Source organism: Oncorhynchus masou, chromosome 13 (assembly GCF_036934945.1).
Source record: "Oncorhynchus masou masou isolate Uvic2021 chromosome 13, UVic_Omas_1.1, whole genome shotgun sequence".
Lineage (NCBI taxonomy): Eukaryota > Metazoa > Chordata > Actinopteri > Salmoniformes > Salmonidae > Oncorhynchus > Oncorhynchus masou.
In genome coordinates, this window is record NC_088224.1 from 91,835,925 (window position 1) to 91,854,302 (window position 18,378).

Here is an 18,378-nt window from a genome sequence, read left to right on the forward strand (position 1 = left end):
AAAATGTTATTCCACGTTTTTTTTAATCTTTATTTAACCAGGCAAGTCAGTTAAGAACAAATTCTTATTTTCAATGACGGCCTAGGAACAGTGGGTTAACTGCCTGTTCAGGGGTAGAACAACAGATTTGTACCTTGTCAGCTCGGGGATTTGAACTTACAACCTTCCGGTTATTAGTCCAACACTCTAACCACTAGGCTACCCTGGGGTATTGTGTGTAGGCCAGTGACACAATCTCAATTGAATAATTTTTTAAAATTCAGACTGTAACAAAATGTGTAAAAAGTCAAGGGGTGTGAATACTTTCTGAAGGGCGCCGCACATGTTAAGGGCGACTGTTTCTTAACCCCACAACAACAGCCAGTTGTTCAGTTGACATGTGAGTCCATTGCTACCGGCCGCTTGACTCTACATGATACAATGTTGTCTTTGACGTTTTCTCTAAGCCTGCATCTTACAATCCCCCCTATAGCCCGAGGTTATTACTGGTGGAGAGTGAGACAAAGCCTGAACTGTTTGTTCCTGTAACATTGGAAACTGAAAAGTTGAAAAACTCTTCAGAGTTTTCTCTTCAAACTCTTCAAAAGTTGAAAAACTCAGTTATTATGAACTCTTTATTTTATTTATTTTTGTCTTGGTCACATCTCTGAAAGTGTGCTCCCTTAATAATACCTCTGGTTCTGGCTTGGCCTTTCATAACCTCAGTTATATATATATATATATATTTAAACTTTATTTAACCAGGCAAGTCAGTTAAGAACAAAATCTTATTTTCAATGACGGACTAGGAACAGTGGGTTAACTGCCTGTTCAGGGGCAGAACGACAGATTTGTACCTTGTCAGCTCGGGGGTTTGAACTCCAACGCTCTAACCACTAGGCTACCCTGCCACCCCAGCTTTATATTTGTAGGAATTTAGATCGTTCCACATCCGACGAGCGTCAGAGCTGGTGTAGTAGGATACAGGATTAAGTAGGAATCCTACTACACCGGCTCTGTCGGATGTGGCAGGACTTGAAAACTAACAGACTACAAAGGGAAACCCAGATGCGAGCTGCCCAGTGACGCGAGCCTACCAGACTAGCTAAATACCTTTTATGTTTGCTTCGAGGCAAGCAACACTGAAGCATGTATGAGAGCACTAGCTGTTCTGGATGACTGTGTGATAACGCCCTCAGTAGTCTATGTGAGCAAGATCTTTAAACAGGTCAACATTCACAAAGCCGCGGATTACCAGGATGTGTACTCAGAGCATGCACGGACCAACTGGCAAGTGTCTTCACTGACATTTTCAACCTCTCCCTGACCAAGTCTGTAATACCTACATGTTTCAAGTGGCGAAGGTAACCTGCCTAAATGACTAGCGCCCCAAAGCACTCACATCGGTAGCCATGAAGTGCTTTGAAAGGCTGGTCATGGCTCACATCAACAGCATCGTCCCAGATATCCTATACCAGGGCTGCCCAACCCTCTTCCTGGAGATCTACTGTCCTGTAGGTTCAGTCCAACCCTCTTCCTGGAGATCTACTGTCCTGTAGGTTTTCAGTCCAACCCTCTTCCTGGAGATCTCCTGTCCTGTAGGTTTTCAATCCAACCCTCTTCCTGGAGATCTACTGTCCTTTAGGTTTTCAGTCCAACCCTAATTTAACACACCTGATTCTACTTATTATCTGCTCAACAAGACCTTAACTAGCTGAATCAGATATGCTAAATTAGGGTTGGACAGGAAACCTACAGGACAGTAGAGCTCCAGGAAGAGGGTTGGGCAGCCCTGCCCTAAACCCAATCCAATTTACACCCCCCAAACAGATGGGTGATCCACAGATGACACAATCTAAATCGCACTCCACACTGCCCTTTCCCACATGGACAAAAGGAACACCTGTGTGAGAATGCTGTTCATTGACTACAGCTCAGTGTTCAACACCATAGTGCCCACGAAGCTCATCTACTGCTCAAACTACTAAAACCTACTGCTACAACTTATAAAACTACTGCTACAACTACTAATAAAACGAACACAACTAATTCAACCTACTGCTGTAACCTACTGCTACAACTACTAACAGAACTACAACTACTAATACAACTACTGCTGCAACCTACTGCTACAACTTATAAAAATACTGCTACAACTACTAATAAAACTAATAGAACTAATACAACCTACTGCTGCAACTACTAACACAACTACAACTACTAACACAACTAATATAACTACTAATAAAAATACTGCTACAACTTATAAAAATACTGCTACAACTACTAATAAAATTAATACAACTAATACAACCTACTGCTGCAACCTACTGCTACAACTACTAACACAACTACAACTACTAATACAACTAATACAACTACTAATACAACTACTGCTACACTACTAACACAACTACAACTACTAATACAACTAATAAAAATACTGCTACAACTACTAATAAAATTAATACAACTAATACAACCTACTGATGCAACTAATACAACCTACTGCTACAACTACTAACACAACTACAACTACTAATACAACTAATACAACTACTAATACAACTACTGCTACACTACTAACACAACTACAACTACTAATACAACTAATACAACTACTGCTACAACTACTAACACAACTACTGCTACAACTTATAAAAATACCGCTACAACTACTAATACAACTAATACAACCTACTGCTACAACTACTGATACAACTACTACAACCTACTGCTACAACTACTGATACAACTAATACAACCTACTGATACAACTACTAATAAAACTACAACTACTGATACAACTACTAATAAAACTACAACTACTAATACAACTAATAAAACCTACTGCTAAACTAAAACTACAACTACTAATACAACTACTAATAAAACTACAACTACTGATACAACTACTAATAAAACTACAACTACTGATACAACTACTAATAAAACTACAACTACTGATACAACTACTAATAAAACTACAACTACTAATACAACTACTAATAAAACTACAACTACTGATACAACTACTAATAAAACTACAACTACTGATACAACTACTAATAAAACTACAACTACAGATACAACTACTAATAAAACTACAACTACTAATACAACTACTAATAAAACTACAACTACTAATACAACTAATACAACCTACTGCTACAACTACTGATACAACTACTAATAAAACTACAACTACTAATACAACTACAACTACTAATACAACTACTAATAAAACTACAACTACTGATACAACTACTAATAAAACTACAACTACTGATACAACTACTAATAAAACTACAACTACTGATACAACTACTAATAAAACTACAACTACTGATACAACTACTAATAAAACTACAACTACTAATACAACTACTAATAAAACTACAACTACTGATACAACTACTGATACAACTACTAATAAAACTACAACTACTAATACAACTACTAATAAAACTACAACTACTAATACAACTACTAATAAAACTACAACTACTGATACAACTACTAATAAAACTACAACTACTGATACAACTACTAATAAAACTACAACTACTGATACAACTACTAATAAAACTACAACTACTAATAAAACTACAACTACTGATACAACTACTAATAAAACTACAACTACTGATACAACTACTAATAAAACTACAACTACAACTACTAATACAACTACTAATAAAACTACAACTACTAATACAACTAATACAACTACTGATACAACTACTAATAAAACTACAACTACTGATACAACTACTAATAAAACTACAACTACTGATACAACTACTAATAAAACTACAACTACTAATACAACTACTAATAAAACTACAACTACAGATACAACTACTAATAAAACTACAACTACTAATACAACTACTAATAAAACTACAACTACTGATACAACTACTAATAAAACTACAACTACTGATACAACTACTAATAAAACTACAACTACTGATACAACTACTAATAAAACTACAACTACTAATACAACTACTAATAAAACTACAACTACTAATACAACTAATAGTCCTGTTCTGTGAGCTCATGCGGCCTACCACTTCTCGGCTGAGCCGTTGTTGCTCCTAGACGTTTCCACTTCACAGTAACAGCACTTACAGTTGAAGGGGCAGCTCTGGCTTGGCAGACATTTGACAAACTGACTCGTTGACTATGACAGTGCCACGTTGAAAGTCACTGAGCTCTTCGGTCAGGACATTCTTCTGCCAGTGTTTGTCTTTGGAGATTGCATGGCCGTGCGTTCCACTTTATACACCTGTCAGCAACAGGTGTGGCTGAAAAAGCCGAATCCACTAATTTGAAGGGACGTCCACATACTTTTGTATATTAGTATATTTTAACTAATAAACGTTCAACATCTCAAAAGGACCACCTCGGGTTAAATCTTCATTGACATTAATTTATCACGGACATAAGTTGCTACTCCCCCCGCCTAGAGTGCACCTAAACAACCTGACCATTACGACATTTCTATTCCATCAAATAAACCTCACGTAGCAAATTAGCAAAAAAACAAACATTTTTTTGACCAATTTTGACACGCTCTCATTGACCTGCATACAAAAATTCCTCACTTCGTGGGTTTATTTCCGTGGACAGATTTTGGGCGGAGTAAAACCTCTCGCTTTGCCTCTTCCTCTCTGTCGTGGCGTAGAAACAACATGGTAGCGGCAACAGACGGAGCTTTCCGCGACACAGACTAGCGATGCCATATTCTACACAGCGCGTCCAATTCACCGCATACACTGGACGACAGCCACAATAGTCAACTGAGAGTAATGAACAGGTATGTTTTTATGCATAATGTTTGCTTTCTTCTCATGTGGTGGGGATAAATTAGCCTGATGTTTGACGCCGAGATATCTTCCCCCCCTAGGTCCTAGAGACCGGGGCCAATAACCGTGACCGCGTCAATAACAAGGCATAACGCAGATTTCTCTTTCATAGATAGGCTACCGTTTGTCTAATTGTTTAATACAGGCTAAACTCACAAATAGGATGTCTGGTGTTTGTCAAATCCAGCCATCAAAGCTGAAATGACTGCATACGCCATGTAGCCGACACTTGGTTTACCATAAATAATGGATACATGCATGTGCGCGCCCATTCAATGCCCTAGCATAATTTGCAATGCCTCCGTCACATGAAGGGCACCTATAGCCTTTATAATCTATAGGCTACATTGAGCAATAATTCACATCACAATATGTTCCAGTCCCCGCCCCGGTGAGAGGTAACCCCCCCCCCCCCCAAGTGTGATGTCTCAGTTGTATCTTCGTCACTGACCAGAGAAGCCCAGGGTGACTCTGACAAAGAGACAGACTATTCATCACATGCATGCCTTGGTACAGGTTTTCCCCCAATTAAACTTGACACCAGTCTTTTTTAAGCTATTGATTAAACCAAATGCACACGCAGGACATAAAAGACAACCTGTAGAATAATAAGCATGGATTGTGTTGATTTGACAATGTATTTGGAGACCAGCTGTAGTACTCATGGTCATATCATGAACGAATGGTCTCAGAATGACTTGTGTGTGTGGTAGAATGAGGATGGCCTAAATATCCTGCAGATTTGATTAGATTTGGAACACTGTTAGACCCTTGTCTGTCTTGTCTACCACTGATGTTTTGGGGACAAGTCTCCTGCATATCATCACCAACAAACACCCTGGTACAAAAAACAGAGTTAATCATTCGTTACATCCCAAATGGCACCCTATTCCCTATATAGTACACTACTTTTGACCAGAGGTCTATATAGGGAATAGGGTGCCATTTGGGACAGCATCTTTGACTAATTTGTGCAGCAGCATTTAACACGGTGACCTTGTTGGATGATGTAGGCTAAAAGAATCATCACTCTCTGTATCTGAGAACATGGGCAATTCCACGGTAACAGAATCATCACTCTCTGTATCTGAGAACATGGGCAATTCCACGGTAACAGAATCATCACTCTCTGTATCTGAGAACATGGGCAATTCCACGGTAACAGAATCATCACTCTCTGTATCTGAGAACATGGGCAATTCCACGGTAACAGAATGATCACTCTCTGTATCTGAGAACATGGGCAATTCCACGGTAACAGAATGATACTGAGACTCGGCTTGTATATCAAAAAAATGTATTAACGAAGATTTTAAAGTTAAACAAACCATACAACTCTGTCCAAGGACAATTTAAAAAAAATCATTTCCATGGAGAATTTTACAGAAGCAAATTTACTTAAAGAACAGTGCAGATTTTTATGTATTCATTTAATTTAACCTTTATTTAACGAGGCAATTCAGTTAAGAACAAATTCTTAATTACAATGACGGCCTACCAAAAGGCAAAGGCCTACTGCGGGGATGGGGGCCTGGGATTTTAAAATAAAAATTATACAATATAACTATAGGACAAAACACACATCACAACAAGAGAGACAACACTGCATAGTAGAGGTCGACCGATTAATCGGAATGGCCGATTTAATTAGGCCTGATGTCAAGTTTTCATAACAATCGGAAATCGGTATTTGAGCGAATGGTAGGCAGCAGCAGGCTCGTACGCATTCATTCAAACAGCACTTTCGTGCATTTTGTCAGTAGCTCTTCAAAATGCTTCGGGCATTGCACTGTTTATGACTTCAAGCCTACAAACCCCCGAGATTAGGCTGGTGTAATCGATGTGAAATGGCTAGCTAGGTAGAGGGGGACGCGCTAATAGAGTTTCAATCGGTGACGTCACCCTCTCTGAGACTTGGAGTAGTTGTTCCCCATGCTCTGCAAGGGCCGCGGTTTTTGTGGAGCGATGGGTAGCGATGCTTCGGGGGTGGCTATTGTCGACGTGTTCCTGGTTCAAGCCCAGGTAGGGGCGAGGAGATGGACGGAAGCTATACTGTTACACGGGCAATACTATAGTGCCTATAAGAACATACAATAGTCAAAGGTATATGAAATACAAATGGTATAGAGGGAAATAGTCCTATAATTCCTATAATAACTACAACCTAAAACTTCTTACCTTGAGAATATTGATAACTCATGTTAAAAGGAACCACCAGCTTTCATATGTTTTGAGCAAGGAACTTAAACGTTAGCTTTCTTACATGGCACATATTGCACTTTTACTTTCTTCTCCAGCACTTTGTTTTTGCATTATTTAAACCAAATTGAACATGTTTCATTATTTATTTGAGGCTAAATTGATTTTATTGATGTATTATATTAAGTTAAAATAAGTGGTAATTCAGTATTGTTGTAATTGTCATTATTACAAATAAATGTAAAAAAGTCGGCCGATTTAATCGGTATCGGCTTTTTTGGTCCTCCAATAATCGGTATCGGCTTTTGTTTGGTCCTCCAATAATCGGTATCGGCATTGAAAAATCATAATCGGTCGACCTCTACTACATAGACCTAAGCCAACAACATAGCAACACATGACAACTCACATGGTGGCAACACAACATAGTAGCATCACAAAACATGGTATAAACATTATTGGGCACAGTCAACACCAAAACAGGCAAGAAGGTAGAGACAACAATACATCACACAAAGCAGCCACAATTGTCAGTAAGTGTGCCCATGATTGAGTCTTTGAATGTAGAGATTGAGATAAAACTGTCTAGTTTGAGTGTTTGTTGCGGTTCGTTCCAGTCGCTAGCTGCAGCGAACTGAAAAGAGGAGCGACCCAGGGATGTGTGTGCTTTAGGGACCTTTAACAGAATGTGACTGGCAGAACGGGTGTTGTATGTGGAGGAGGAGGGCTGCAGAAGGCATCTCGGATAGGGGGGAGTGGGTCCTAAGAGCGTTTTATAAATAAGCATCAACCAGTGGGTCTTGCGACGGGTTTACAGAGGAATACAGTGTCCTATAAGGAGCATTGGTGGCAAATTTGATTGCCGAATGGTAAAGAACATCTAGCCGCTCGAGAGCACCCTTGCCTGCCGATCTATAAATTATGTCTCTGTAATCTAGCATGGGTAGGATGGTCATCTGAATCAGGGTTAGTTTGGCAGCTGGGGTAAAGAGGAGTGATTGCGATAGAGGAAACCAAGTCTAGATTTAACTTTCGCCTGCAGCTTTGATATGTGCTGAGAGAAGGACAGTGCACCGTCGAGCCATACTCTCAAGTACTTGTATGAGGTGACTACCTCAAGCTCTGAACCCTCAGAGGCAGTAAAAACACCTGTGGGAAGAGGGGCATTCTTCTTACCAAACCACATGACCTTTTGTTTTGGAGGTGTTCCGAACTAGGTTAAGGGTAGAGAAAGCTTGTTGGACACTAAGAAAGCTTTGTTGTAGAGCATTTAACACAACATTTGGGGAGGGGCCAGCTGAGTATAAGACTATCATCTGCATATAAATGGGTGAGAGAGCATTCTACTGCCTGAGCTATGTTGTTGATGTAAATTGAGAAGAGCGTGGGGCAGAGGATCGAGCCTTGGGGTACTCCCTTGGTGACAGGCAGTGGCTGAGACAGCATATTTTCTGACTTTATACACTGCACTCTTGGAGAGTAGTAGTTAGCAAACCAGGCCAAAGACCCCTCAGCGACACCAATAATCTGGCCCACCAGAATGGAATGGTCTACCGTATCAAAAGCTTTGGCCCAGTCAATAAAAATAGCAGCACAACATTGCATAGAATCAAGGGCAATGGTGACATCATTAAGGACCTTTAAAGTTTCAATGCCACATCCAAAACCTGAGCGGAAACCAGATTGTGTACCCGAGAGAATACTATAGACATCAAGAAAGCCAGTCAGTTAGTTATTGACAAGTTTTTCCAACACTTTTGTCAGTTAATAAACAGGACACAAATAGAAATAGCACTATAAGTTAGGATCTGTTTCTCCCCCTTTAACCTCTTACATCTATGGGGGCGCTATTTCATTTTTGGATGAACAACTTTCCCGTTTTAAACAAGATATTTTGTCACAAAAAACCATCTGACTATGCATATAATTGGGCTAGGGGTCCGTTCGTGAAATTGGGGGCACTCAATGTCCAGAAATACAAAGATCTTCTCTGTGCGTGCCCTATAACGTAGCTTCAGGCAAAACCAAGATGAGATGGCATCCAGGTGCCTTGAAATGACAAGGATTTTTGAACTCTGTTTTTTTGTGGTCTCCTTATATGGCTGACACAATCATGAAGTGGAAGTCTGCCCTTTCTGTTGTTTCCCCAAGGTGTCTGCAAATCATTGTGAAAAATTTGTAGGCAGATCATTGGAAGATTGACCATAACAGACCATTTTTCCACGTGTCCGCCCGGTGTCCTGCGCCGAACATATAAAGTGCAAATATTCACCTGCCAGTATTTTTCCATCTGATTTGTCATAAAGCAAGCTTCCACGAACTGCATGTCAATGAAGAGATATGTGAAAAAAACCTTGAGGACTGATTCCAAACAACGTTTTTATTTGCCATGTTTGAGTATATTATGTAGTTAATCCGGAAAAATCTTTTAAACGTTGTTTGACTGCATTTATGATTCGTTTCGGTACTCCTCAGACGCAATGTAAACAAACTATAATATTTCTCCTACACACAGAAGCTTTCAGGAAACACTGCGCATTTGGTATGTGACTGAATGTCTTTATCCTCATTGAAAACATCAAGAAGCTCTTCAAAGGTAAATGATTTTATTTATTTGGTTATCTGGTTTTGGAAAATGTTGCTGCTGACTACATGCTACACAAAATGCTATGCCATGGAGCTAATACTCTTACACAAATTAGTCAATTTCTATGGTTCAAAAGCATATTTTGAAAATCTGAGATGACAGTGTTGTTAAGAAATATCTAAGCTTGATATTCACCTACATTATTTTAATTTTATTTGCGATTTTTTCAGAAATCGTTAACGTTGCGTTATGCTAATGATCCTGAGGCTTTAGTCACGGCCTGGATCCGGGATGGGGAGTTTCAGGCAGGAAGTTAAATAAAGAATGAACCAAGTAATGGGATCCTCCCTAGAAAGGACTCAGTGACAGGCTGGAGCAATGATAGCTGGGCAGCAACCTTAAAGAAGAAAGGGTCTAAACCATCTGACCCAGATGGGGGTCAAGTTTAACTTAGGGCTAGGGGTCCCGCTAGCGTGAAACTGTTGGCACACAATTCAAATAAATAATCATAAATATTATGGATTTTAAGTATGTTCAGTGCCTTGGAATTGTTATAAGTAGTCCCCTTGAACTTTGCGATTTTTTGCCACATTTCAGGCTTCAAACATAAAGATATAAAACTGTATTTTTTTTAGAATCAACAACAAGTGGGACACAATCATGAAGTGGAACACATTTATTGGATATTTCAAACTTTTTTAACAAATCAAAAACTGAAAAATTGGGCGTGCAAAATTATTCAGCCCCTTCAGTCCCACATCAAAATATTTTTCCACTGGCACAGGTTTCATACATAAACATATAAAGATCAAATATTCACTCACTTTATGAAAATTTTCCTCTGATTTGTCATCAAACTAGGTCCCAGCTATAACATGTAGTGTCGTTTTGTTAGATAAAATCCTTCTTTATATACCAAAAACTGTTTTTATTTGCCGCCATCGATTTGAGTAATCCACTTGTTCAACTTGCAGAGAAAGGAATCCACTAAAATCTACCTACCCTGCCGCCTAAACTTTGTTTCAACAAGTCAAAATATGATTATATTTACTCCTCAGATACCCTACAATGTAAACAAACTATAATATTTCTTTCGGAAAGACAGTATGTTCAATAGCAAAACGATTTTGCCCCTAATGTCTTCAACCACGTGCAAACACGAATATCCTCTAAGACTGTGTCCCTCCACTAAAATGGTTATTTCCTATTCGTTTTGTAAGTTACACACTTGAAACATGGAACATAGACTGCTGACACCCTGTGGAAGCCATAGGGACCTTTAATGCATCCAGGAGCTAATATTCAATATGATCTTTCTCTTGCATTTCAAAGAGGATGTTCTCTCTCAAAACAACCGGCAGTTTTGTTGTTGTTTTCTTTTATTTTCTCCTACCATATCTATTGTTTTATATTACGCCTACATTATTTCAAAATTTCTACTAACTTCAAAGTGTTTTCTTTCCAACGGTACCAACTATATGCATATCCTGGACTTCCATGGCCTGAGCAACAGGCTGTTTACCTTGGGCACGTCAGTCAGGCAGGAAGTGGAGAGAAAAAATGGATGACTATTTTCCCTTCAAATTTATTGAAAATGGACTCAGTGACTGCCTGGAGGGAGAAACTTTGTAGCTGGGCAGAGGAAAAAGCTTTGCATCAGGGATAGTACGCATTAGAAGAAAAATGGAAAGCAGATGCAAAATTCGATAACAGAACATGTCACAAACAGCACGAACAGTCATTCTGTTGTTACCAAACTTTGCATCGACCACTGTTTTTCAAATGTGTTTTTGTAATATTTTCTGTGGGAATTTTTATAAGTAGTCCGTTGAGCATTTATTTTTTAACTAACCTACATTTTTTATTTTACCTTTATTTAACCAGGCAAGTCAGTTAAGAACAAATTCTTATTTTCAATGACTGCCTAGGAACATTACAGGGTAGCCTAGTGGTTTAGAGTGTTGCAAACGGATGCATGTTTTGCCTAGTGGTTAGAGTGTAGAGGCGGCAGGGTAGCCTAGTGGTTAGAGTGTAGGCGGCAGGGTAGCCTAGTGGTTAGAGCGTTGGACTAGTAACCGAAAGGTTGCAAGTTCAAACCCCCGAGCTGACAAGGTACAAATCTGTCGTTCTAACCCACTGTTCCTAGGCCGTCATTGAAAATAAGAATTTGTTCTTAACTGACTTGCCTAGTAAAATAAAGGTAAAATAAAAAATTTAGGTTAGTATTATGGAGTCTCTACAATGTTGTTGATCCATCCTCAGTTTTCTCCAATCACAGCTATTAAACTCTGTAACTGTTTTAAAGTCACCATTGGCCTCATGGTGAAATCACTGAGCGGTTTCCTTCCTCTCCGGCAACTGAGTTAGGAAGGACGCCTGTATCTCTATAGTGACTGGATGTATTGATACACCATCCAAAGTGTAATTAATAATTTCACCCTGCTCAAAGGGATATTCAATGTCTGCTTTAAAAAAAAAACATCTACCAATAGGTGCCATTCTTTGCGAGGCATTGGAAAACCTCCCTGGTCTTTGTGGTTGAATATGTGTTTGCTCGACTGAGACTTTATAGATAATTGTATGTGTGGCGTACAGAGATGAGGTAGTCATTACAAAATCATGTTAAACATTATTATTGCATACAGAGAGTGAGTCCGTGCAACTTATTGTGACATGTTAAGCAGGTTTTTACTCCTGAACTTATTTAGGCATCGCCTTAACAAAGGGGTTGGTTACTTATTGACTCAATACATTTCAGATTTTCATCATTCATTTATTAGTAAATATTTCAACAACAAAAAATAATTCCACTTTGACATTATGGGGTATTGTGTGTGTCGGCTGGTGTGTGTCGGCCATTTTAAATTCAGAACGTGGAACAAGTCAAGGGGGGTGAATACTTTCAGAAGGTGCTGTATAAATCTATAATTGGAATTAGTCAATTTCGATGTTAAAGCCCCACGAAAGTCATTGGACTTTCCACTAGGCTACCCTGCCGCCTCTACACTCTAACCACTAGGCTACCCTGCTGCCTCTACACTCTAACCACTAGGCTACCCTGCTGCCTCTACACTCTAACCACTAGGCTACCCTGCTGCCTCTACACTCTAACCACTAGGCTACCCTGCCGCCTCTACACTCTAACCACTAGGCTACCCTGCCGCCTCTACACTCTAACCACTAGGCTTTCTACACTCTTTTGCCGCCTCTACACTCTAACCACTAGTGTCTTGTCCAGGGGGTGTACTTTTTTTATTTTTTTATTTTTTACCTTTATTTAACCAGGCAAGTCAGTTAAGAACAAATTCTTATTTTCAATGACGGCCTGGGAACAGTGGGTTTAACTGCCTGTTCAGGGGCAGAACGACAGATTTTGTACCTTGTCAGCTCAGGGATTTGATCTTGCAACACTTTACTAGTCCAACGCTCTAACCACTAGGCTACACTGCCGCCCCCGCTACTTGTACATCATACTGCCTCACGCTACGGAAACAGGATATGGGCTCCTGATCTATAGGCCGTTCTGGCTCGGACAAGGCTGCTTGCTTTTACTCTTCAATGTCGGTGTACAAAGTACTGCAATAAGGCTGCTTGGAGGTCCTGGAAGCTCTGTGAATGTGAGTTGTCTGTATTAACTCTCTGTGAATGTGAGTTGTCTGTATTAGCCCGCTCTGTGAAATATGAGCTGTCGGTTCGAACTCTCTCTGTGAAATATGAGCTGTCGGTTCGAACTCTCTCTGTGAATATCCTCTTTTCCGACCCATCATGTAGCCTGAAGCAGGGTAGTGTGTAGATACGAGGTCAAGTTACCTGGAGGGATCTAAGGTGGGAGCGAGTGGAGGGGTGGTGGGAGGGAGAGGAAGTTGCGGGGGGTATGAGTCTCCTCTAGAAGAGCCTCGGAGTCCTGAGGGCTGTAAGTTGAGAAGATGAATGACAACAAGACCACAAGCTTCATACAGAGTAGGGAGTGTCTCTTATCTCGGGGCGGCAGCGTAGCCTAGTGGTTTAGAGCGTTGGACTAGTAACCGAAAGTGTTGCAAGATCAAATCCCCGAGCTCACAAGGTACAAATCTGTCGTTCTAACCCTGAACAAGTCAGTTAACCCACTGTTCCTAGGCTGTCACTGTAAATAAGAATTTGTTCTTTACTGACTTGCCTCGTTAAATAAAGTTAAAATAAATAAATATATCCTCTCTTTCTCTGTCTGCCTTCTCTCTCTCTTTCTGTCTGCCTTCTCTCTTTCTTTTCTCACTTTCTTTTTTCTTTTTCTTTTTCTCTTTCTTTTCTCTTTCTTTTTCTTTCTCTTTCTCTCTTTCTTTCTTTTCTTTCTCTTTCTTTTTTTCTTTCTTTTCTTTTCTCTCTCTCTCTTTTCTCTCTCTTTCTTTTCTTTCTCTCTTTCTTTTCTCTCTCTTTCTTTCTTTTTCTCTCTCTCTTTCTTTTCTCTCTCTCTTTCTTTTCTCTCTCTCTTTCTTTTCTCTCTTTCTTTCTTTCTTTTCTTTCTCTTCTTTCTTTTCTTTCTCTCTTTCTTTTCTTTTCTCTTTCTTTCTTCTCTTTCTTTCTTTTCTCTTTCTTTTCTCTTTCTTTTCTTTCTCTTTCTCTTTCTTTCTTTTTCTCTTTCTCTTTTCTCTTTCTCTCTCTTTCTTTTCTCTCTCTTTCTTTCTCTCTCTCTCTCTCTCTCTCTCTCTCTCTCTCTCTCTCTCTATGTTGCTACTGATTATGCTCCTCTCTGGCTTGTATCCATGAGGCCCAGGCCATATTGGAATGGCCTCTTCTCTTGGCATTTACCATGCTTGTGTCCCAAATGACACCCTATTCCTTGTTTTAGGGCCCATAGGGCTCTGGTCAAAAGTAGTGCACTATGTAAGGAATAGGGTGCTATTGGGGACACAGCCCTCATCTCCAGCTATCGTCTCATACGTAGGCTACTGGAGGTAAAGCAGGAGCTTTCATTTAAACCACACGAAGAAGAATGTTGTCTACAACATTCATCTGATCCATTCTCTTTTCAATACGTCTGAGGACTTGTCTCATAAACAAACTGAGGTTTTGTTATTTTCTTGTGTAAAAGCTTGTACTCCCCAAACACAGACGATTGCTTGAAATGTGCATATTTGAGATATTTTTTAAAGTAGTTCGTCTGTCTGTGAATAATATTTTATCCCACGTTCACATAACTGCTTGTTCATTTCATTTGCAAAGTGGAGCCAAGTAAATGGTTTTAGTGTTGTCGATGAGTGTTCTGTTTGTTCTGTCCAGCTGCAGCGTTGTGTACGTCTCGAATGGCCCCCTATTCCCTATATAGTGCACTACTTTTAACCCAAAATGGCCCTCTATTCCCTATATAGTGCACTACTATTGACCTGCGCTCCATGGGGCCTGGTAGTGTACCAGAAAGGCTTAGGGTGCCATATGGGATGCACATGTTGCTGTGGTTCTGTTTGTTCTTTACACCAGCCAGACAACAGTCCATTAGGCTGATTTCTATTTGTTATTTTTTATTTTTTTTAAACAAATTGACTATTTTATAAAAATCATTATAAAGCAAAAATACAGCGTGATCTTTTTAACGTTTTGAAATGTCAAAAATTGAAAAAAAGGCCAACACTCACTCACTGTCTATACACTGAGAATGGGGTCCTACATACACTGAGAATGGGGTCCTACATACACTGAGTGGACAAAACATTAGGAACACCTTTCTAATATGGAGTTGCAAACCCCCCTTTGTCCTCAGACCAGCCTCAATTCGTCAGGTCATGGACTCTACAAGGTGTTGAAAGCGTTCCACGGGATGCTGGCACATGTTGACTCCAATGTTTCCCACAGTTGTGTCAAGTTGGCTGGATGTCCTTTGGGTGGTGGCCCATTCTTAATACACACAGGAAACTGTTGACCCCAGCAGCGTTGCAGTTCTTGACACAAACCGGTGTGCCTGGCACCTACTACCATACCCCCCATTCGAAGACACTTCAATATTTTGTCTTGTTCATTCACTCTCTGAATGGTACAGACACAATCCATGTCTCAACTGTCTCCAGGCTTAAAAATCCTTCTTTAACCCGTCTCCTCCCCTTCATCTACACTGATTTGAAGTAGATCTAACAAGTGACATCAAGAAGGGATCATAGCTTTCACCTGGATTCACCTGGTCAGTCTGTCAAAGAAATAGTGTTTTGTACCCTCAGTGTAAGTTGCAAGTGTTTGTTTAAAAAAAAAACATGTAAAATGTTGTAAGAAAACCCTCATGTAGCAGATGTTTGGGGCCTGTCCATTCCTCTGTGGAGGGACGTCTGGTACTGTAGGTACTGCAGCGATGCGTTCAGTAGGCCTAAGCTGGAGTGATATGCGCCGCTCGTTTACTATCTTGGGTAAAATGCATCCGTCTATCGACACGCACACACAAGTACACACAAACACACACACACACACACACAAACACACACACACAAAACACACACACACACACATTGCAGTGGGTTTGCCGTTATTTCAATAATTAACATCAGACAACCCCCATTGTAGTCAAGGGAGCCCAGCCAAGGAAGCCCGGTCAGCCAAGGGAGCCCAGTCAGCTCAGTCAGCCAAGGGAGCCCAGTCAGCTCAGTCAGCCAAGGGAGCCCAGTCAGCCCAGTCAGCCAAGGGCCCAGTCAGCCCAGTCAGCCAAGGGAGCCCAGTCAGCCCAGTCAGCCAAGGGAGCCCAGTCAGCCAAGGGAGCCCAGTCAGCCAAGGGAGCCCAGTCAGCCCAGTCAGCCAAGGGAGCCCAGTCAGCCAAGGGAGCCCAGTCAGCCAAGGGAGCCCAGTCAGCCCAGTCAGCCCAGTCAGCCAAGGGAGCCCAGTCAGCCCAGTCAGCCAAGGAGGCCAGTCAGCCAAGGGAGGCCAGTCAGCCAGGGAGGCCAGTCAGCCAAGGAGGCCAGTCAGCCAGTCAGCCAAGGGAGGCCAGTCAGCCCAGTCAGCCAAGGGAGCCCAGTCAGCCAAGGGAGCCCAGTCAGCCAAGGGAGCCCAGTCAGCCCAGTCAGCCAAGGGAGCCCAGTCAGCCAAGGGGCCCAGTCAGCCAAGGGAGCCCAGTCAGCCAAGGGAGCCAGGGAGCCCAGTCAGCCAGGGAGCCCAGTCAGCCAAGGAGCCCAGTCAGCCAGTCAGCCCAGTCAGCCCAGTCAGCCAAGGGAGCCCAGTCAGCCCAGTCAGCCAAGGGAGTCCCAGTCAGCCAAGGGAGGCCAGTCAGCCAAGGGCCCAGTCAGCCAGTCAGCCAGTCAGCCCAGTCAGCCCCAGTCAGCCAAGGGAGGCCAGTCAGCCAAGGGAGGCCAGTCAGCCAAGGGAGGCCAGTCAGCCAAGGGAGGCCAGTCAGCCAAGGGAGGCCAGTCAGCCAAGGGAGGCCAGTCAGCCCAGTCAGCCAAGGGAGCCCAGTCAGCCAAGGGAGCCCAGTCAGCCAAGGGAGCCCAGTCAGCCCAGTCAGCCAAGGGAGCCCAGTCAGCCCAGTCAGCCAAGGGAGCCCAGTCAGCCCAGTCAGCCAAGGGAGCCCAGTCAGCCAAGGGAGTCAGCCCAGTCAGCAAGGGAGCCCAGGGAGCCCAGTCAGCCAAGGGAGCCCAGTCAGCCCAGTCAGCCAAGGGAGCCCAGTCAGCCAAGGGAGCCCAGTCAGCCCAGTCAGCCAAGGCCAAGGAGGCAGCCAAGGGAGCCCAGTCAGTCAGCCAAGGGAGCCCAGTCAGCCAAGGGAGCCCAGTCAGCCAAGGGAGCCCAGCCATGTATCTGCTCCTAGAATACAGTCTGTTGCTGAATGTTAGTGAATGTGTTTTCGATGGGAGAAACAGTCTTCCTCCCAAAATGACCGAAAGTGTTTTTATTTCGTCCTGTCTTTGCTGACCAACATTTTTTGTTTTTATTGTAAAGTTCATTCCATTCAACTTAGCATTTCTTTTGGTGTGACAAAAGACCATAGTAGTTGGTAAAACAGGACAAAGAGATCGGGGACAAAGCTAGATTGAATTGGCCCATTATCCACATGTACTGTATAGTTCTCTCTGCAGACTACAGTGTGCTGGAGCCTGGTTTGTATTTATGAGATGGTTTCATGGAGCAGAGAGAGGTCTTCCCAGGCTGTGTCCCAAATGGAACTCTGTTCTGTATATAGTGCACTACTTAACCAGGACCCATTGGGTGCTCTACATAGGGAACAAGGATGTCATTTAGGACTTAGGCCCCAGACAGTCATATTGACGCATTCTACACAGATTGGCTAATTCAACACAGGCTGATAGCCAAAGTTGTCTTGTGAGAATTATCATCCCTCCCTCCCTCCCTCCCTCCCTCCCTCCCTCCCTCCCTCCCTCCCTCCCTCCCTCCCTCCCCCTCCCTCCCTCCCTCCCTCCCTCCCTCCCTCCCTCCCTCCCTCCCTCCCCCTCCCTCCCTCCCTCCCTCCCTCCCCTCCCTCCCTCCCTATGAAACAACAGATTCCTTTAATCAGAGGAACGGGGGGAGGCCCTTCTCTATCGTTGGACCAAGAAGGAGAAGCAGTGAGTTGCTTGAATCGTTGGCTCCAGTCAGTTTGTGTACAGAGAAAGAGTAGACTACCCCAACACCGCAGGCCCATGGATGGATAGAGGATGAGGGCCTGTTTCTCTACCATAATATTATAATAGTTGTCACAGAGGAACTATAGCCCCCCCCCCCTGTTTCTCTACCATAATATTATAATAGTTGTCACAGAGGAACTATAGCCCCCCTCCCCCTGTTCCTCTACCATAATAT

At 42.1% G+C, this 18,378-nt stretch overlaps 1 pseudogene; it reads left to right on the forward strand.

Annotated features, from left to right (window-relative positions):
- Positions 1–4,674: 4,674 nt before the first annotated feature.
- The window catches only part of LOC135553227 (rho guanine nucleotide exchange factor TIAM1-like), a 233,585-nt pseudogene continuing 219,881 nt past the window's right edge, over positions 4,675–18,378 (forward strand).